The 22,443-nt window shown below is 42.5% G+C and overlaps 1 protein-coding gene across 3 annotated transcripts in view; it reads left to right on the top strand.

Annotated features, from left to right (window-relative positions):
• Positions 1-269: 269 nt before the first annotated feature.
• Positions 270-22,443, top strand: part of WSCD2 (WSC domain containing 2) — a 299,619-nt gene continuing 277,445 nt past the window's right edge. For 2 of the 3 annotated variants that reach the window (XR_003309515.1, XM_026454616.1), the window contains exon 1: positions 270-654. The gene's annotated coding sequence lies outside the window, so the exon portion shown is untranslated. The remainder of the gene's footprint in view (positions 655-22,443) is intronic. The other variant, XR_002727510.3, reaches the window with a different exon arrangement.

Consider the following 22,443-nt stretch of genomic DNA (forward strand, 5'->3'; position numbering starts at 1 on the left):
AATGGCTAACAAAATAAACTGAATACTGTCTTAAAGCTTTCTTGAAGGTGATTTGTAGTTTGTGTCTGAGTATTTACCCCCACCATGTCGAGTGCATATGGTGCTTTTCTAGTTCTTTGCAAGGAAAGATAACTTGGCTTGGTGGTAGAGACAGATGGGTGTCCAAAGTGAAACTTATCTTCTTCCTCCACCCACCTGCTCCTGCTCAAGGTTCCTATCTCTGTGAACATAGCACAGTCAACCCACTGCTCATACAAGATACCAGGGATCTTTCCTCCCCTGGTCTTCTCTCTCCCTCTTTGTTGATAGCCACTCAACTGCCATGTGCTGGGGATCCCTCCTCCTAAATCTTTTGTCTTCAGCCATATCTCTTCATCCCTGTCCACCCCCAACTTAGTTTAGGCTGCCACCAACTCTGGCTTGGATCCCTTCTCACTTGTCTGTCTGCTTCTAGCCTGGGCCCCCATCCCCTCGTCTCATTCCATTCCCTACTGGGCAGCCAGAACCATCTTTTTCAACCACAGACAGATCAGACCAGCGTCCTTCCTGCTTCAAACTCTGCATGGTTCTGTTTACCTAGAGCAGTGGCCTCCAAAATAAGGGACTGACAAACTGGGGGCAATGAAGAATGATCCCCTCGAGTATGAGAAGAAGGTATTGGAATTCCTTTTTCTGTTTATTTTCTACTTTATCCCTTAAAAATTATATTTCTGTACATGTTTTATATATTTCATTATATTTCTGTGCTTAGTTTATGTTCAGTAGAGTCTGAGGCAGTGATTTGGATGCATGGGGCTTACTGCGAGACTGAGCTCAGGAGAAACCTATCAGAGAATAAGAGAAGTAGGATGGAATCTCATGCCTGTAATCCCAGCACTTTGGGAGGCCAAGGTGGGTGGATCGCTTGAGCCCAAAAGTTTGAGATGAGCCTGGGCAACATAGTGAGACCCTATCTCTGCAAAGAAATACAAAAATTAGCCAGGCGTGGTGGCACATGCTTGTAGTCCCAGCTACTCAGGAGGCTGAGGTGGGAGGATCACTTGAGCCGGGAAGGCAGAGGTTGCAGTGAGTCAAGATCATGACAGTGCCACTGCACTCCAGCCTAGGCCACAGAACGAGACCCTGTCTCAAAAAAAAGAAAAAAAAAATGGGGTAGAGGAAAATAGGTAAGCAAGGGTGTGGCCTCAGCTGGAGTTCTAGTTTCAGCCTGAACCCAGGGGGAGCTCTGGAGGGTAAATTACACTACAAGGAGTCGAGTTGACTTTTTGCATACCTATGTCAGCCACCTGACCTTAGGGTGGTGAGGGGTGTCAATTTCCAAGGGAGGCCATTCTCCTTGGCCAAAGGAATTTCATTGGATAGGAGGACGTCTGTGAGCCGTGAGCAGTAACACTCCCGCTATGTCCACAGGTATAAGGGACAGATGGGACCCATTTGTTAGTTTCATATGTTCTTTATTTGAGAAAAGATCTTCAAACTATAGGTGTAAATATTTGTTTTATACCATTACGTTATTTATCTTTTTTGGAATAGTAATATTGTGTATGTTGGATTTTATTGTTTCTCTTCCATATCTGTTATTTTTCTTTTATTCTTTTTCACTTCAGTTTCTCTTGTTTTTCTCAAATTTTTTCTGTCTCTTGTATTTTAATCATGTCAGTTTGACTCTGTTTACTTCTATTTTTATAGTACTTTTCATGTTCACACTGAACTTTGTGAGAACCCATTTCATCCCCCTCTGTTGCCTTTGAATTTCTTCCCTGAATGCTTTTTGCTCTGGGTTAGATCCCAGCTGAGGAGTCTACACCTTTGCTTAGCTTTCTTCCTCAACTCCATCCTGTTCCCTTATTCTCCCACAGGGTTTTCCTGAGTGCATGCCCTCGGTAACCCCCATGTATCCAAATCCTTGCCTCATCTCCACTGAACTTGAAAACTAAGACAGTAACATGCAAAGAAATATAACTTTAAAAGGACAAAATAGAACTAGATATTGTCTCTTGTTTCTTAGAGGCAATGTTTTTTTGTTGTTGTTGTTTTGTTTTGTTTTTTTGAGACGGAGTCTCGCTCTGTCACTCAGGCTGGAGTGCAGTGGCGCATCTTGGCTCACTGCAAGCTCCGCCTCCTGGGTTCATGCCATTCTGCTGCCTCACCCTCCTGAGTAGCTGGGACTACAGACACCTGCCACCACGCCCAGCTAATTTTTTGTATTTTTTCTTTAGTAGAGATGGGGTTTTGCCGTGTTAGCCAGGATGGTCTCGATCTCCTGATCTCGTGATCTGCCTGCCTTGGCCTCCCAAAGTGCTGGGATTACAGGCATGAGCCACCATACCTGGTCAGCAGTGGTCTTATTAAGCATTTTAAACAATCATCGTGATGTAGTTTGCCTTAATTATTTTAACTTTTTATTATAGAAATATCTGGATATACACAAAAGTGGGCAGACTTGCATGCTAAACACCCAGGTATGCATCATGCAGCTTGAACATGCAGTCTGTCTGTTCAGGCCAAGTCTAGAAGCTGGAGCTATGGCCTGGGAGGGTGGTGGAATCAGAGTGGACACCTTTGCAGTCTGTTAACAGCAGTGATGTTGCGAGACATTTGATAGGGGATTGATATGGCATTCCTAGAACAAGGGCCCCAGAATGACCTTGCCTGTTTCGCATCCTGCTAAGTATTCAAAGCCCAGCCAAGGTCCAGCACAACATGGGCATCCAAACATTTGTTAAGAGAATAACCGTTCTCAGTCTCTTGTTCCTGGTCTATCATTATTACTATTTTTATCATTATTATTGACAAAATCACATATAGCACTTAGTGCATGCCAGGCACTATTCTCAGTGCTTGACATGTATTAATAATTTACCCTCAGAACAACCCCGTGAAGTAGATATTATTATTGTCCCCAGGAAACTAAGGTACGGAGAGGCTAAGTCTCTTGTCAGAGGCCACCCAACTGGTAACAGAGCCAGGATTCTCACCCAGGCCTGCTGGCATCTGCGATCTTGCCTGAGAATGCCCTTGAGTTTCCTTGTCTGAGGGCAGCAGTCAGCAGAAGGAGGTTGGGCGGTCCATGTGGATGGCGTCAGGTTGCAGGCTGGAGGAGAAGGGTCAGGGGACTCAGAAGCAGGGCTAAAGAGGGGCTGAGGGGCAAGGAGGGTATAGCAAGGGGGAGGAAGGCCTAGCAGAGTGGTAAGGGTGGGATATCGAAGGAGACAGACCAGGCGTGAAGTCCAGCTGCCCTCTCATCGGCTGCGTGTCCTTTGTCAAGTCACCTCTTTCTTGGGAACTTCATTCTCTTGATTTATAAAACAGGCTTCATAATCTGACCTCGGGGTTACTGCTTTGTCACTGTCTTGTCTCTGATACCCCTAGATGGCTCCTGTTGCTCACCCACCCATTCACTGAACAAATGAACCAGCGCAGCCTTTGATAGCTGTTTAAACCTCTTGCTGTAGTATTACTTGGTGCTGGCTACTGCTTGAAATCTGCAGGTTTGGTCAGGATCTGGTGGATATTTTGGTTTGAGAGAGGTTTTCTCAGGGATTCTGGGGGTGCAATGACATGTATTTTGGGGGCTCATCTCTCAGCATGTGGAAGGGACATAAGACTTGCTTCTCTTCAGCTTCCTCTGAGGTTGGCAGACACTTTGGTTCACACTAGGCAGCGAGTGTATTGGTTGACAGTGGCAGCTCTGGGTTCAATCACACAGGTTCAAATTTCAGGCCACTTCCTACACACATGACCTTGGTCAGCTGATTTAACCTCCCACGGCCTCAGTTTCCTCATCTGTAAAGTGAGGATAAAGAAACACATTCCAGCCCTGTTTTAAGGATTAAATGAGGAAATACAGGTGAACACAGCTTGGACTGTTCCCAGCACATGGTGGTGCCTGGTAAATGCACACACACCGAATTCCTTTATGCATCAAGGAAGGGGTGATTGTGAATATTTTCAGATGTGTCCTTACCCACACCTGAGTAGATGCAGATCATTGCAGGGCTCTGCCCACAACTGAGGAACTGCCTTCTTGTCATACAGAGTACGACTAAACGCCTATAAAACAATTGCTGTATGCCAGGCACTCTTCCAGATACTTTATATTACTTAATTTAATCTTCACAAAAATCCCAGGAAGTAGATACTATATACCCTATTTTTCAATAAAGAAGCAGAGGATCAGAAATGTTAAGTGACTTTCCTGAAGTCACACAGCTAGTATGTGACACAGATGGGTTTTAAACCCAAAGCCAGTACACTGAACCAAAATGCTATCCTGCCTCTCTGAAGCCAATGAAACTCAGTGGGTGAGAGATACAGTAGCTTTCTGGCTGTCCCCTGTTGTTTTATCTTCTTCAGACAGCAGCTGTTCACCTGCAGTCTCAGTCCCTCCATTAAGGGAGTGAGAACAGTATCATTTCTGAGCAGACTCTCCAAGTCTCAGATGATGAGCTACTGCACTTCTGTACTGACTTGATACCTCTGGAGCAAGGCACAGAGAAAGTGAAATGGGCAGAGCTGGCGAGATGTGCAAAGCACATCTTGTGTCATCCACAGAGCTGGGAGTGCTTGGCTGGTTCAACTCAGAGAATGAAATTTCCCATTGCTTAGTTCTCAGTACATAAATATTTTTAAGTGAGCAGTATGAAAGAACAGCAGAAGGATTGTTGAATATGAGGGTGGAGGGTGGGTGAAGACAACCAGTGGAAAATGGGCAGGAGGCTGAAGGTGAGACCCGTCAGGGTGGCCGCGGTGGAGAAGACAGGTGGGGTAAACTGGCCAGAAAAGCAGCAGTCAGTCAAACTCTTGAGAGACCTGGTAACATGACTCAGAGGAAGAAACTGGGCTTGAAATTGGAAAGTTTTTAACTTGCCACTTCCTGGGTAGGTAATCTTGGGTCAATGACTTCCTCTTTCGGACCTCAGTTTTCCTATCTGTAGTGTGTCGAAGAGGGTGGCTTGATAATCTCTATGCTCCCTGACCTAACGCTCTTGTTTTCTGAGTGTCACCATATTTTGGGGCATATTAAAGATGTGAGGAATGGCAAGAGTGGCTTCCCTCAAGCCCTCCAGGGATAGAACCAGTCATTCTGCATCTGTTAAAGTTCCTCGCTTCATTTGGCACATGAGGCTTCATTTGGCTTCCAAAACTGGCACTATTGCCTGCCAGGAGCCCGAAGCTTTTGCAACCAAAGGGAGGAGCCTCATTAGATCTTGCCAGAGAGCAGTGTCCCTGGAATAAGTCGAGGGCCCCAAATTGCCCTGGAATCTTGAGCCTGGAGAAATGTGGACAATGGATAGGCTATGGGAGGAGCCCAGGATGCCGCATACCCTAGCACTCCACACGAGGTGCTGTGGAAGGTGCCCAGGTACAGGGAGGGCAGCCTGATCTGAGGCCCCAGCGACAGCTGATAGGGTCAGACAAAGGCATCATGGAGAGCTCCTCAGGGAGCCATGGTCTACGGGGTGACTTGGCCAGAAGCTTTGCCCAAGCGGACTGTACCAGACTGAATGGTATCAGACTGGGCCAATCAGGGTCCCTGTTTATAAACGTAAAAATTCTAGGCGAATAAAGAGAAAATGAATATCTCGGGTCAGGCTGTGACCCATGATATTGACACCACGCTGTCAAGATGGAGGTTCACCAATGTTTTGGAAGCTCTGGGACCAACTACAGTGTATGAGGCTGAATTTCCTTTCCCGGAGAAAAAGAATATTTCAACACTCCCCAGGAGGCCTCAAAACACAATGTATGGTTTTCTGACACCAGGGGAAGAAGCAGTGTTTGTTTTCAGCTGCCTAGGTCAGAATGGGTTTTGCCAAAGAACAAGACCACATTTTGAGTGAATTCTTGGAGTGTTTCTCTGGCCCAAGAACAACAGCAGCAACTTCTTCTTCTCCTTCTTTTCTTCTCCTCCTCCCCGCCCTTCTTCTTCTTCTGACTAATCACTCTGTGATTGTCTTTACTGGATGGAGGAGGCAGTGGTGTCAGACAGTGGCAGAGGAGGGAATAAGAAGAGGCACAGTGTGACCAAGAATTAAGATTTAGAGGAGAAAATTCTGAATGACTCCGTGCTCTGCCAAGGGCATTGTTGGGACAACCTTGCTGCATGACTACAGAAAACATCCTATGTTAGTTACACAATTCATCATTCACAAAGCAAGGCTATACCTGCAGAATCTCATCTAGCACTCACGGCAATTCTGAGAGGTAGGTGGTATGATTCCCATTTCACAGATGTAGACACTGAGGCTTGGACAGTTTCTGCCTTGAACAAATGTGAATTAATGAATCATGGGAGAGGTGTTGTCTGCCCACGGGTCCTACAATGAAAACCTTCACCAGCTGCAAAGAATCTGAGACCCAGAGAGGTTAAGTGACTTGTCTGTAGTCACACAGCTAGTAAATGGCAGAGATGGGGTTTAAACTGAAAACAGTCACCTCCAAAGCCTGTTCATTTAACTATTATGTTACTTTGTGTTCTGGTTGATCCATCCATCCATCCATCCATCCATCCATCCATCCATCCATCCATCTATTTTTAAATTTATTGAACACCTCACTGTGTGTGTCCAAAATGTGATTTTTCCTTGACTGCCAAGACTTAGCTCTCTTCTATCATTCTCCTTCCATCCACCCATCCATCCATTTATCCATCCATCCTCACACTTACTGAGTTCTCTACCAGGTTGCAGGCACTGTGCTAGGCTTTGAGGGTATAATGACAAGCATCACAGGCATGGCCTGCCCTGAAGGGTTAACAGTCTATAGGGGAAGACAACAAACAAGGTAACAAATGATCACAAGCCATGATAACCCACAAAGGAATGAATTTGAGGATAAGAATCTCTCTGATCCTCAAATTAGGGAACATTCATTTAAACGAAGAACAGGTAGGAGTTAGCACAGCAACACAGTAGGAAGAGGGTTCCAGGCAGGGAAAGCATGTTCCCAGCCTTGAGGTGGGAAAGACCATGGAGGCCAGTGTGGCTGCAGCAGAGTGGCTATAGGAGAGAGTGTCCAGGGATGACATCAGAGAAATATGCAGGACCAGATGTGCAGGGCCTGGTGACTACAGTACGTGTGATAGAAAGCCAGGAAACGTTTTATCGAGGCAGAATGACATGAATGGACTTGAAGGCTACTGTACCACTCTCATCCCACCTCCACCTGGTTTCACTTAGGTGTTGGACACATTTCAATTGCTTTCAGGGATGGTGCTGGAAAAAAATATTAGCTGTCATGTATTAAGTGCTTACTGCATGTTTGATGTGTTTTTCCTGTATTATTACATTTATCCTTACAACATCCTATGGAGTAGGTACCATTATTATTTCCTTTTACAGGGAGAAACTGAGGCTCAGAGAAGTTTAGACATGTGCTCAAGATCAGCTTGAGGGGGATTAGAATAAAGGCTCATGTTTGACTTCCTTATGGGTATACATGAACTTGCATCCATGTCTCAGTCCCAAGCCACATGGCTAGAGTCAAATTATTCAGAGAAGCCAGGGCTGGTATGAGAAGGAATGTATCTCAAGTAGCTGAAATTTGGCATTAGAGGAGACCAAACTTATTCAGCTTGGAATCCAGCATTAGAATACCTTGACCCTGTGTCTTCTGGGTGCCTCATCACTCACTGGGAGTGTGAGAAGGGAACAGTTGCACCAAGGGGAGTTGCTTCAGCTGTTGTTAGAAGGCCTGATGTTTCTGACCTCTTCCTACCTCTTCCTATGCCTCAACCCTTAGTGATTCCTCCAGATGCTATGAAATCCACAATTCATCTCATCCTCGGCCAAGAACAGCAGCCAGAGTGGAAAGCCCCATGGGACCAGAGCACCAACGATACGAAAGTGATCTGCTTTGTCATAGCAGGAGCTCTTGCTCTGTGCCTGGCTGGCCCTTGACGCAAATTACTCTGATCTGAGCAGCTGGGCCTGGTTCTGGGAGATCTGGATTCAGACAAATCTGCAATAGAGTGCAGTGAAAAAGGAGAGACTCAAAAGTCAGATATAGCTGGGACCCAACCTCACCTTGGCCAAGTACCAAACCTTCTAGCTGTGTGACCTTGGATAACTTAGATAATTTCTCTGAAGTTAAAGTCTTTACAACATCTAGATCAATTTCCCAAAGCCAAAATCAGTACAGTGAGCTGTAAGCAGAATACTCATAACTAATAATAACTGAGCACTTGTTATATGCCCAGGACTGTGCCAAATGAGATGTGTATATATTTGAGTATATATGTAATGAGTGTGTATGCATATGCATATATATGTACATATTCTAATTTAATAATCTTGAAAACTCTATTCACTGCACATACTGTACTTATTTTATAGATGAGGAACTGAGGCTCAGAGAGGTTGAGTAATTCATCACAGTTTAGTAAGTGGCAAAGCCGACTTTGAACCAGGGCAGCTTAACTCTTCATCACCCTCTTTCGTTGCCTTAAATATCCTCCCTTTTCTAAGTTATTAGCACTTCAAGTACAAACTCCAAAGCCTTCGGAGACAGCAAAGGCCTTATTTATAGGCATCTGGAAGTCATAATTAGAAAGTGGAAGTCATCTTTACTAAATTCCACGTCATAGTCAGTTGAGTGTGGAAACTACACAATTCCAATGGTTTGAATGTCTTCTTTATCCCAGTTGGTGCCTGCCCTAAATTAATATCCCCTGAAGGTACTGCTCTCTTAATTAACGGTTTGCCTTGTTAGGATTGTAAACGTTTTCCTTGTTGTGGAGTGGGTCACACCAATTAAAGGCAGAGTCCATGTTGAGCATGAGGGCAGTGCGTCCAAGCCTGCTGGGAAGCGGAGTCTTCTCTTGCCTGCTGCAGTCCTTGCATTTCTGCTGGGAGGTCACAGAGACATAGAACCCTGGCGTGACCCTTCTCTCATACAGCAAGCAGCTACTGCATGTTATGGGCTATGTACAGAGGTTGGAAACATGGGTTTGGAGCCACTGAGACCTGGGTGTGAGTTCTGGGATCTTCCTGTGCTTCAGTTTTCTTAGCAGTGACATGGAATGGGACGGTATTTGCCTCACGGGTGGAGATGTGGCTTGAATGAAGAGATATGTGCACTTAGTATAGGGATGATGCTTAACAATGAAAGCTTTTCTACCCTCCTCCTTCCATCTGCTCCAGTTCACATTTCTTATGCTTTTTGACCAGCCAGCAACATTATAATGTTCTGCCTATGTGTAGGTATTTCCGCTTGTTAAGAGTCCTACCTTCCCTAGGAAAAAAGCCAGAAACTCACTTTGCCATCTCTTTTTCAGTCTTGTGACCCAACCCTACGACCCAATTCAGATGACCTGAATTTTTTTTTTAAAAGTCTTATTAAAGAATAACAGATATGCAGAAAATCACACAAAGAATTAATATATTGCTTGTTAAATATTTATAAAGTGATTATATTTTGGTAACCAGTGTCTAAAACAAAAAAGAGAACACTACCAGCTTCCCAGAAGACCTCGTTGAGCCCCTTTCCAGTCCTTATTCCATGTAAGTATCTACTATCTCGACTTTTGAAGCATAGGCTAATTTTGCTAATTTTTTTTTCATTTTTTTCTAAAACAAAAACAAAAATGGGATACACGTGTAGAATGTGCAGGTTTGTTACACAGGCATAATGTGCCATGGTGGTTTGCTGCAGCTAATGACCCATCCTCTAAGTTCCCTCCCCTCACTCCCCACCCACCAACAGGCCCCAGTGTGTGTTGTCCCCTCTCTGTGTCCATGTGTTCTCGTTGTTCAGCTCCCATTTATGAGCGAGAACATGCAGTATTTGGTTTTCTGTTCCTGTGTTAGTTTACTGAGGACGATGACTTCCAGCTTCTTCCATGTTCCTGCAAAGGACATGATCTCATTCCTTTTTATGGCTGCATAGTATTCCATGGTGTATAAGTACCAAATTTTTGAACTTTATATAGATGGGATTAAACAGCATGTGTTAGTATGTATCATTTTGCATCTGGCTTTTTCAATAACCATTTTTGTTGTTGCTGGAATTTTTGTTTGTTTGTTTGTTTTTGAGATAAGGTCTCATTCTGTTGCCCAGGCTGGATTACAATGGCACAATCTTGGCTCACTGCAGCCTTGAGCTCCTGGGCTCAAGTGATCCTCACACCTCAGCCTCCTGAGTAGCTTGGACTACAGGCATGTGCCACCATGCCCAGCTAAGTTTTGTATTTTCTGTAGAGACAGTGTTTTGCCATGTTGCCCAGGCTAGTTTCAAACTCCTGGGCTCAAGTGATCCTCCTACCTCAGCCTCCCAAGTGCTGGGATTGTAAGTGTGAGCCACCACGCTGGGCCTCACTCAACACTTTGTAAGATTTATCCGTATTGTTGCATGTGGTTTATTCATCCTCATTGCAGTGTAGTACATATTCCACTGTGTGAATATACCTGTTTATTCTTCTATTCAACTGTTAATGGACATTTGGGTTATTTCTAGTTTTCCGCTAATACAAGTAGGGCTGGCATGAATGTTGTTATACGTGTTTATTGGTGAACACATAAGCATTTCTTTGGGGCATATGATATATATGGATAGAATTGTTGAGTCATAGGTTGTATATGTGATGGCTTTAGCAGATACTGTGAAACCATTTTATAAGTGTTTATAGCAATTTATACTGCCACCAATAATATATGAGAATTCCAATTGCTCCACCACTCAGTGTTAACTGTCTTTTTAACTTTAGCCTATTATGGTAGTGATAGGTATTGCATTGTGGTTTTAATTTGCATTTTCCTGATATCCAAAGACCTTCTCATGTATTTATTGGCCAGTTGGATACTGACTTTTATGAACTTCCTATTTATGTCTTTTGCCCATTTTTTCTCTTGGGTTGTCCGGCTCTTTCTTATTAATTTGTAGGAGTTCTTTTTATACTTTGGATAAAAGTCCTTTTTGATTTTGCAAAACATTAATCTTCATTCTACTTGTTGTCTTTTCATCGCTAGTAGATTATAACTTTTGATTAATATTAAGAGTTGTAGTTGCAGTCTAATGTGATATTTCCCCTTAGTTAGAACTTTTGTGATCTAATTAAGAAACATTTGCCAGCGTCAAGGTCATGAGAATATTCTCACATGTTTTCGCCTAAACGCTTTATTGTTTTACCTGTCACATTTATGCATAATCCATCTGGCATTGATCTTTGTGTATGCTGTGAGGTAGGGTTCAGAATGAATCTTTTCCTCATATGAATGTCCAATTAACTTAGCACCAGTATTTGAATATAACACCCTCTCTCTTCTGCTTGCGGTGATACTTTTGCTATAAATCAGATGATTATGTATGTATGAGTTTGCTTCTGGACTCTATATTTTGTTCCATTGGTCTCTATATGTAACCTTCAGGAAACTTTCACTTGGAAGAGAGATTTGTGAAGAAGGAGGTGCCCCGAGGAACCCATTTTTTTGGTGATGATTGTGGGAGAAGCATAGAGAAATGTATTCAGCTTCTAAAGGTAGCTGTGGCACAGTCCTAAAGCCTTAGTAATTTGAGTTACAGTGTGTAGGGCCTCTGTGGCACTGACCATAGTGTCTCCTTGGAGCAGTCCATGGGTATAATGTGGGCATTGCCCTTGGCTGTGTAGGCTTTAAGCTTAGTTCTTGGTTCCTTCCATTAAGGATGGACACAAAAAATTTGAAACCTCTGTGCTTGCCTTCCCCTGAAACCAATTTGCCACTGCATGCTCCTTTCCCAGTAAGCTGTGAAATACAAGGTCTCCTTGTAATGCTTTTATACACTGCTCGCTGCAGTTTAATATATGAGACACTGCATCATAGTCTGGAGGTTCAAAATTACCTCGAAGTAATCATTTCTTAGAGGGCTGGTAGTAAACATTCTGTCACATAGCTATAGATTGTTGCCTGTCGCCATCAATCAGCCCCCCAGGGAGATATTAGGGAGAATGATACAGGAGCGAACTGACAACTGGTGAGTGTCTGACATGGCTGCCAGGTCTCTGCAAAGGGAGACAGGCTTGGTGGTCTGTGGCAAACTGGCTTTGTTGGGGGCGGCTCCTTCAGCACTAAGGAGCTGGAGGTGTGGGTCTGGGCCCTGAGTGGCCTGTTGGTCTAACTCAGCTTCAGGGTCATGGGATCCTTTATCCCTAACCTTGGCTCTCTGATATCTTCCCTAGTGATTTGGACCAAACCCATCATCTGTGTTTGCAAAGTAATAATGGTTGCCATTAATGAGCACTCACTCTGCCCCAAGAAATTTTCTAATCATTTTCATGCATCATCTCAATCTTCAAAGTAACCCAAGGATAGAGTTACAATATTAGCCCTATTTTAAATTGGAGGAGACCAAGGCTTGGAGATCTTGTCTAACTTGCAAGATCATGGCAAAGTCAGGATTTGAACCTGGGGTGTTCTGCTTCCAGAGGCCGGGTGCTGAGTCACTGCGTACTCACTCTCTTACACATCCAGCTCTGCGCTGGGCCCATTAGCCTGTGATCTCACTAAATATTTAAGGATGCTGCTTTTGTCCTCATTGTATAGATAAAGAAACCAAGGCCATCAGAAGTGCAGCTGTTTATCCAAGTTCAGTGAGTAGATGGCATTACTGAGATTCCACTCCAGGGCTCTCAGGCTATAGATCTAAAACTTGCTTCTTGGGTAGGCAGATAAAACATCTCTGTCTGCAGAGGGAAGAATGCTTGCAGGTTCATCTCATGGACCTAATGTCTTGGTGAACTTAGGCTTATGTCCCCAAAAGGGGCAGATCAGGTTTTGGCAAACTGACATATAAACAACTTAAATGACCCTCTTAAAACACAAAATTATTAATAAAACTTAGGTATGGACATATGTATTTATTTAGTAGGTGCATTCAAGTAAGGGGCCCTGAAACTTATACTTCATAAATGTCATGGTAAATCCACTCTAGTCTCCAGTCTTTTGTGGACTCCCACCTTGGAGCAAATCTCTAAAACTCAGAAGACTCTTCCTGCCTCTGTTGGACTTTTAGAAATCTGAGCACGGAAAAAAGCACAGTGTGGATCATTTGGAAGTGTTCAGCATCTCAGTGTAATCTGTGGTCCCAAACCAGGACTGGAGTTGCAAGGGGTGAGGACTCTGACTGACTCTAAGCTAATGTCACTCAAAGTGTGGTCTCTGAGCTGTGGGTCTATGAGATGTTTGTTACCAGTCCAGGACAAGATCAGTCAGACACCAAAAACTGCCATTTGGGGACTTTTATAGCAATTCAGTACTGCAGACAGTCCAAGTGTCCTGTTAAACAGGGTGTAGACAAGTTTGCATCTGACTTTTTAAAACACTGACGAGTTGCTTGTGGTGCCAGCTGGTACTAGTCATGCACAGTAGAACCATGTATCAGGCCATAATATATTGGAAGAAAACCAAAGCTGGTCCTTTACCACAGACAGTTTGAGAAGCACTGGTCTAAACCTTATTGGGGATGTCATTGTTTTGAATACACCCAGTCATCAATCATTTCATTTCACAAACAAGCAAACCTCAAACCAGACCACACCAAGGCAATGATAACAGCAACAACAAAATCCCAAATCTGACCCATTCATAATTTGTTTGTGGTCTGGTTTAGTTTTGATCTGGGTAATCTCATTGGCCTCCATTTTTGTGCAGGCTTAGAAGAAAGTAGTTCTAGTCTCTTTCAAAGTGTAGCCCAAGGACAGCTGCCTTTATCCAAATTGCCTAAGAAGCTGTGTTAGTTCCTATTGTTTTGTAAGAAATCACCATGTACTTAGCTTAAAACAACACAAATTAATCTTGCCATTTCAACAGGGACAGAAGTCTGAGTCCTATGCTCAGAATCTCATCAGGCTAAGATCAACATATTGGCCAGAGATGGGGCTTGAGGTCCTTTTCCAAGCTTACTAGTAGGTAGCAGAACTCAGTTCCTTGAGGTTGTAGGACTGAGGTCCTCAATCCCTAGTGGCTGCCCACTGTTCTCAGCCATGTGGTCATCTTCGTAGTATGAAAGTTTGCTTCTTCAAGGCTGGTAAGAGTGTCTCTGTTACTTTGACCTCCCCAATGTCTTCCATCTCTGACTTCTACATCCTCTTCTAAAGGACTCACCTGATTAGGTCAGGCCTGCCAAGGATAATCTCCTCTTTGATTTGCTTGTTAACTGGTTAGGGGCCTTAATTACATCTACAAATCCCTTCACCTTGGCCACATAATGTAAGCTCATCAGAAGAGTGACAACCATCATATTGACAGATCTCAGCTACACTCAAGGTGAGGGAATGATACGGGGACAGAAAGGGGCAGCGATCTTGGGGGCCATTTCAGAATTCTGCCTATACAGAAGTCGATTTAAAAAGTAAGTTCTTGGTTCCAAACCCAAGATAATTGATTTTGTAGGCATTGTGGGGCTCCAGAACGCACATTTTAGCAACCTTCCCAGCTACTCTGAGACTCTACGTTACACAAATCTGGGCTTGAGTGTCAGATTTGCCACTTACTAGCTGGGAGGCCTCTAGATAATCACTCCCTGTCTATGACATTCAGTTTCTTCACCTGCAAGGTGGAGTGGGCAAGCCCTACCTCGCAGGATTGTAGAGAGGATTAAATGTGATGCGGATTGGTGTGATATGGATTGGTGTGATGTGGATTGGTGGATTTTCATCCCGATTGCACATTAGAATCACTGGGAAGTTGCCGTGAGTCATCTCAGACCAACTTAGTCAGAATCTCTAGGATGGGGTCTAGGCATCAACATTTTTTAAAGCTCCCCAAATTATTATTATTATTATTTGGGACAGGGTCTCCCTCTGTCACCCAGGCTGGAGTGCAGTGGTACAATCACAGCTCACTGCAGCCTCGATCTCCTGGACTCAAGCAATCCTCTCGCCTCAGCCTCTTGAGTAGCTGAGACTATAGCACAACCACACCTGGTTAATTTCTTTTTAAGTTTTAGTACAAATAAGGTCTTACTATGTTGCCCAGGCTGGTCTCAAACTTCTGGGATCAAGCAATCCTCCTGCCTCAGCTTCCTTCAATGCTAGGATTACAGGCATGAGCTACCACATATCCGGCCTCCCAAGTGATTCTGATACACAGTTGGTATATTGGTCAGCTACTGCTACGATAATGTTATGAAATGAATAACTCTGAAATCTCAGTGGCTTACAATAACAAATATTTTTCTTACTCTTTTTTCTGCAGATGGGCTAGGGTTTGTTTAGTCGGGCTTTGCTCCAGGCAGTGTGTGTCTGCTCTGTTTCTCATCCTGAGACCAGGAGCTCTGTGGGACATGCCCTTATTATGGTGTTGATGGCAGGAGTGTTAGAGATTGGAAACATGTGCCACCTCTCAAAGCTCAGCTTAGGACTGTCCTCTGATCACATCCTCTTACATTACATTGGCCAAGGCAAGTCACATGACTAAATTCAACAACAGCAGGGCAAGGAAGTAGACTCTACCCACAATGGGAAACACTGCCAAGTCACGTGACAAAGAACTCAGATGGATGAGTCTGTTGAGAGCGGATGTGGAGTTGGGAACAGTAACCCAATTTACTGCGGCTGATAACCATGGATGCTAGGAAAAGCACTTTGCAAGATACCTGACCAGTACCTGCTCAATAAACATCATGTACTCCCCTAGAGCATATACTCTCACAGCTTCCTCTGAGTCTCTTAGGTGGGAGTGATTCTCCTTCTGTGACTGGTTCCAGGGATGAGGATGAGGCGCTTTCCCTCACTGGCGTGAAGTCCGTCTGCAGGAAGAGGGGAGCTCGCCATAATGCACCAAGTGCTTTGAGTTCCTGGGAAGAAAGGTCCCTATTGAAGGCTGCAAGAACTATGATTATCTACTTAAATATCCATTTTCCCATCCACCACTCACAAAGTGCTCTATTTATTTGCACACTCTCCGTAATATAGCAGCGGAGGGAGAATTCATTAAGGCAAATTGTGAGGATAGCTTTCAAAAGAAATTTCATTGCTCTGTTTTATGCAGTACATAGTTCCCTGTTTAATGAGAACTCGGCAACTCCATTTTCCTTAAGGGTTTAATAAAAGTATAATTTAAAAAATTAAGACAGAGGGGGAAAGTGCCGAGAGAAGCTATTTTCCCCATTAACTTGCAGAGTAGACCTTCTTGATACTGTAAGATGGGTGGGGAGAAGAAAAACTCCAGGAGCTATCAAGAGTTCTTTAAGGTTACATAAAACTCCGGCCGGGGTTTATGTCGCCTAGGGATTCTTGCTGAACAGATAGGAATTAGATTTATTGGTTGAGTAATGGGGCTGTTACTCGCTGGCAGTGTAATTAATGCTGATATAGGAGCTTTGCTTTCTCTTAGAATTTGAACTACAGAGCACTGGAGGAGGAGACATTTACATTTCTAAAATTTTCTGAATACTCTTGATTGCCTTTGGATGAAAGAGGGAGGGATATTCTTGGGGTGGCAATGGCCAATGTCCAGGTGATTCTCAGCTCTCTGCATGTAGCATGTCAGGGGAAGATTGTTAACCACAATTTGGTTTCCTTCCATCCTGCTGCTGATATTGGCTTCTTGAAGCAGGGAAGAACCTGAGAGAGAGTCATTTTAATAATAATGTTATTAAAGAAGCTAAGGCTTAGTATTGCTTCCAGTTTTGAGTGCTTATTTTATTAATTTTCACTGGGAAGCTAGTGTTATCATCATCAGGAAACCAAGGCTCAGTCACACAGACAAAAAAATACAGAGCTGGGATTTGAACACTGTGTCCACATCTCAAATTCTCTGCTGCCCCATCCTATATGACAAATGGTCCAACCGAGGCTCAACGAAGTGGGGTAAAATTCTCAAGGCTGAATAGCAAGTGAATGCAGAGTGGGAACTAGATTTCTACCTAGCAGCTTTCCCTGGTACAGCTCTTAAATTTAATATGGGGATTCTGACTCACTGTGATGTTAGTCTGCATGACTCTCATTGAGAAATATAAATATGCTCTCCTTCCTCATCTAGAACACATTAAGCACACATTCCTCATCTAGAACACATTAAGCAGAACTCACATTGATGGAGGGCTTACTATGTTGCAGGCACTCTGCTGAGTGCTTTATGTTCATTATTACATTTAATTCTCACATTAAAGGGTAGGGGGAAGGTATGTTACTACTTCCACCTTAGAGATGAGGAATTTGAGGCTCTGAGAGGTGAAATGACTTGCCCAAGATCACAAATCAGGAAACGGACCGGACAAGATTCTGACCCAGATCTGTCTGACACTCCCCAGTCTTTGAACTGGCCCCCAAGAAAACATTGCTTGGGTTTTCCACTACTTCATTTTACCAGTGTTCCAGGCTGGCTTCATCCATGATCACTGGGAGTTGACTAATGCAATTCAGACTGACACTTTTGGGAATTAGTTTCAGCAACTTCCCATGCAAATCCTTTTTCTCAAAAGAACAGAAGGGGTCTGCTTTCCTTCCCTGCATTCCCTTGTTGGCATGTGGTTTTATGGCCTCCTTGATGTGCTGTGTTGTAAATCAGGAGGCTCTTGGACCTTGAAGAGATGAATGGGTCCTTGAGTATGGAGTAAGTGGGTCAGCAGTTTGGGAAACACGCTCTTCTCTGTCTCTCTTGGGCTGCTATTTATTACATGATCCTTAAGAGAACCACATTCCTTTCCAACCAAGAAAATGTGTATGGTTTTCCTTTATGTTTCATTCAAAAGTAGTTAAAAATTTTTTCTTGACCATGTTGTTAAAGACATTTCGGTTGATGACTAAAGGTCAAGAAGTAGATAATATCCAGAGAATGGAGAGAATGATTCCTAAATTTATGTTCACATTATCAGGGTTGGTAACTGGCTCTAAGTATGTTAAGTTGCTTTTTACATTGACCAAATAAAGTAAGTTTTGATTTTGCAGGGTTGTTTGGCTTTCCCATTTAGGACCAGCAGAAGTGACTTTTACACCACACAGACCCCTACTATCCATGTCCTTATCCATGCCAGACATCACTAATAGATCATGGCACTATTGCCTGCTCAGACCAGCTGTGATATTAAAATCCTTCCCAGTAGAGGGCTTTAGGCAGCCACTGCCACTGATCAAAATCGGATTATTGGTCAAGTTTGACTGGATGTTATTTTATGTCCCTTTTGAGTTTTCCTGCTAGACAGCCTCAGCTACAGGCCAAACTGGATTGAATTAAGATGCTAATCAAGGCATCGTATGGGAAATTAAATGATGCTCCAATTCTTAAATGATTATAAATGAAGGCTTAGAAAAGTGACTCGTTGACGATCACATAGCCAATAAGCCAGGGAAGAAGTTTAGTAGATTTGGGAGTCAGATAGATCCAGGTTCAGGTCCTGTCTATACGTGACTTCCTAATTTAGTGATGTTGGGAAAATCACTTCAACTCCCTGAGCCTCAGTTTTCTTATCTGTAAAATGGGAGTATAATCTACTGACCTTGTTGAGCTATGGTGACAATTAAACAAGATAATGCATATGAAATGCCTAGGGGAGGACACAGTAGATAGAAGAGGTACCTAATAAATATCAGAAGTTACTTAACAGTGTTCCTAAAAGTATCTTGTGAACAAAAAGCTTAATACACATTATTACAAGATCTGAAAACTTTATGAAGTGGGTACAACTATCCTCATTTACAGATCATGAAATGGAGACTCAGAGAAATAAGATGGCTTTCAACATTATACAGAAAGTAAAATAGCAAAACAAGAATTCAAATCCCAGATCTGGCAAGGCACAAGTTTTTATCTGCTTAGCCTTATTTAGGTATCCTCATTTCCATGAAACTTACTCTGACCATCCTTTATAAATTTCTTTCTTCTTCCTTTCTTTCTTTTTCTTTTCTCTCTCTCTCTCTTTTTTTTAGATAGAGTCTTGCTCTGTCACACAGGCTGGAGTGCAGTGGTGCAATTTTGGCTCACTGCAACCTCTGCCTCTTGGATTGAAGCCATCCTGTCACTTCAGCCTCTCAGGTAGCTGGAAATACAGGTTCAAACCATTATGCCTAGCTAATCTTTGTATTTTTTGTAGAGACGGGATTTCATGATGTTGCCCGGGCTGGTCTCAAACTCTTGAGCTCAAGCAAACTGCCCGCCCCGAACTCCCAAAGTGCTGGAATTACAAGCATGGACCACCGTGCCTGGCCATCCTTTATAAATTTCAACACCTCTCTCTGCATGACTATTTTCCCTTACTCTTCTTTATTTTTCTCTGCAAAGCACTTTTTAACTGTCCAACCTACTATCTTACTAAATAATTTACTTATTTGTTACGCATATATTTTACTCTCTGTCTCCTACTTGATTATAAACCCCACAGGGTAGGGAATTTTATTTTGTTAACTGCTATATTTACTGCTCCTAGTACAGAGCCTAACACACAGTAATAAATATTTGTTGAATAAATGGATGAAGTATACCTGGCTCAAAAGCTTCCATTGTACCACACCATGTCCTAAATAATTTATAATCAGAACTATCATTAGTTGAATGCCTGCCATATTCTAGGCATCATGGAGGCATCAAAAATATATTGTTGCAAAGTTTGACCATAACCTTTAGTGGAAGAGATGATTTTCTAGGCTTTGCAGTTGAGGCAACTGACATTCAGCATGGTTATGTGATTTGGTTTCATCAGACAGCTATTAAACAGTGAGTGAGGAGCCAGGTCTAGGTCAGCTGGTCAGCAAGACCTGTTCTCCTTCCCTGGCTCACATACTATAGGAGACTTGCTTCACTCACAGGGAAAAGGAGTGTGCCTCAACACCTGCAAGTGTATGTAAGTATGAATAAATTATATGCAGGTACCACTCTACTAAAGTAATATGGGTTGTCCTAGTTTTCTAGGGTGGCAGTGACAAAGTGCCACAAACTGGGTGGTTTAAAAGCAGAAATCTAGGCCAGACACTGTGCCTCATGCCTGTAATACCAGCACTTTGGGAGGCTGAGGCAGGAGGGCTGTGTGAACTCAGGAGTTTGAGACTAGCCTGGGCAACATAGGGAGACTTTGTCTACTACTAAATTAACAAAACAAAACCAGAAATTTATTGTCTCACAATTTTGGAGGTTAGAAATCCAAAATCAAGGTGTTAGCAGGGCTAGTTTCTTCCAAGGTCTGTGAGGGAAGGGTCTGCTTCGGGACCTTTTCCTTGACTTGCAGATAGCCATCTTCTCTCTATGTCTTGTTCCACTGTCTTCTCTGTACGCCTGTTTGCCTTCAAGTTTTCTTTTTTTTTTTTCTTTATAAAGACACTGGTCATATTGGATATAGGGCCCACTCTACACCAGTATAACCTCATCTTAACTAATTATATCTGCAATGACCCTATTTCTAAATAAGATCATATTCTAAGGTACTGGGAGTAAGGACTTCAACATATAAATTTTGGGGAAGGCATAATTCAACCCATAACACAGATTTTTATATATAAAATTATATATAGAATATATATATGTATAATTTTAAAATGATAAGATACATAGAAAGATTCTAGTATTTTTTTCCTGGTGAATTAAAAAGTTAGCTTTATTGAGACATCATTCCCATACTACACAATTCACCTATTTAAAGTGTACATTTCAATGATTTTTAGTTTATTTACACAGTTGTGCTACCATTGCAGGAATCAATTTTAGAACATTCTATCACCCCATAAAGAAATTCCATGCTGTTAATAGTCACTCCCCAACTTCTTGCATCCCCTGGCAACCACTAATCTACTTTCTGTCTCTATAGATTTGCCTGTTCTGAATATTTTGTGTAAATGGGATCTTATAATATGCAGTCTTTTGTCTGTTTTCTTTCACTTAGCACAATATTTTCAAGGTTCATCCATATTATAGCATTTATCGGTTCTTCATTCCTTTTGATGACTGAATAATATTCCATTGCATGGACATACCACATTTTATTTATCTGTTAATCAGTTAATAAGTATTTGGATTGTTCCCACTTTTTGATATTTGAATGGTGCTGTTATGATCGTTTGTGCACAGATTTTTATGTGGACATATATTTTATTTCACTTGGTAAAATAACTGTAAGTGTAGTTGTTAAGTGATACAGTCATTCTACATTTAACCTTTGGAAGCAAAGTACCTTCCGGACTAGCTGCCCCATTTTACATTTCTACCAACGATGTATAAGGGTTTTAATATATCCATGTCCTACCCAACACATATTATTATCTGCCTTTTAAATTAAAGCCACTCTTGTGTGTGTAAATGTGTCCTAGTATGGTTTTAATTTGCATGTCCCTGATGACTAACATTGTTGAGCATAATTTCATTTGCTTATTTCATATCTTCTTTGGAGAAATGTCTATTCAGATTCTTTGCCCATTTTTAATTGGCTTATTTATCTTTTCATTATTGAATTCTAAGAGTTCTTTACATATTTTGGAAGTAAGTCCCTTATCAGATACAAGATTTGCAAATATTTTCTCCTATTCTGTGGTTTGTCTTTTCAGTTTCTTGATGGCATTCTTCAAAGCAAAAATATTTTAATTTGATAAAGTCCAATTAATTTACATGTTTTATAACTTCTGCTTTGGGTAATGTATTTAAGACATCAAATCTGAGGTTGTGAAGATTGTTTTCTTCTTCTAAGAATTGTATAGTTTTAGTCCTTACATCTAGATCTGTAAAACATTGTGAGTTAGCTTTTGTGTTTAGTATAGTGTAGGGGACCAATCTCATTCTTTTGTATGTGAACATCCATTTGTCTCAGCACTATCTGTAGAAAATATTATTGTTTTTTCATTGAATGGCCTTGGCACTCATGTCAAAAATCAATCAGCCATTTTCAAGTATACGATACATCAACTATAGTCACCATTATGATGCAGGACAAATGAGCCCCAAAATTGGGGCTTAGCCCAGGAAGGTTTCTGGCTTTGCCCAAGCAAGAATTCAAGGGTGAGCTGGTGGTGTTGGATGGCAACTTTTATTAAAGCAGCAGTGCACAGCAGCAGCAGAGGGACTGCTCCTTGTGTAAGAGGGCTACCTCATAGGCAGTGTGCCCAGAGCAGCAGCTCAGAGGCAGGTCTGCAGTCACATTTACACCCATTTTAATTATATGCAAATTAATGGGTGGATTATGCAGAAATTTCTAGAAAAAGAGTGGTAGCTTCCTGATTGTTGGGTTGTTGCCATGGACAGGGGTGATAACTTCCAGCTGCTGCCCTGGCAATGGTAAACTGACATGGCAATGGTGGGCATGTCTTATGGAGAGGTTTTTTTTTTTTTGAGACAGGGTCTCATTCTGTTGCCCAGGCTGGAGTGCAATGGTGTGAACTTGGCTCACTTGAGCCTCCACCTCCCAGGTTCAAGCAATCCTCCCATCTCAGCCTCCTGAGTAGCTGGGACTACAGGTGTGCACCATCACACCTGGCTAATTTTTGTATTTTTTTGTAGAGATGGGTTTTTGCTATGTTGCCCCAGCTGGTCTCAAACTCCTGGGCTCAAG

This window comes from Piliocolobus tephrosceles, chromosome 10 (genome assembly GCF_002776525.5).
Source record: "Piliocolobus tephrosceles isolate RC106 chromosome 10, ASM277652v3, whole genome shotgun sequence".
NCBI lineage: Eukaryota > Metazoa > Chordata > Mammalia > Primates > Cercopithecidae > Piliocolobus > Piliocolobus tephrosceles.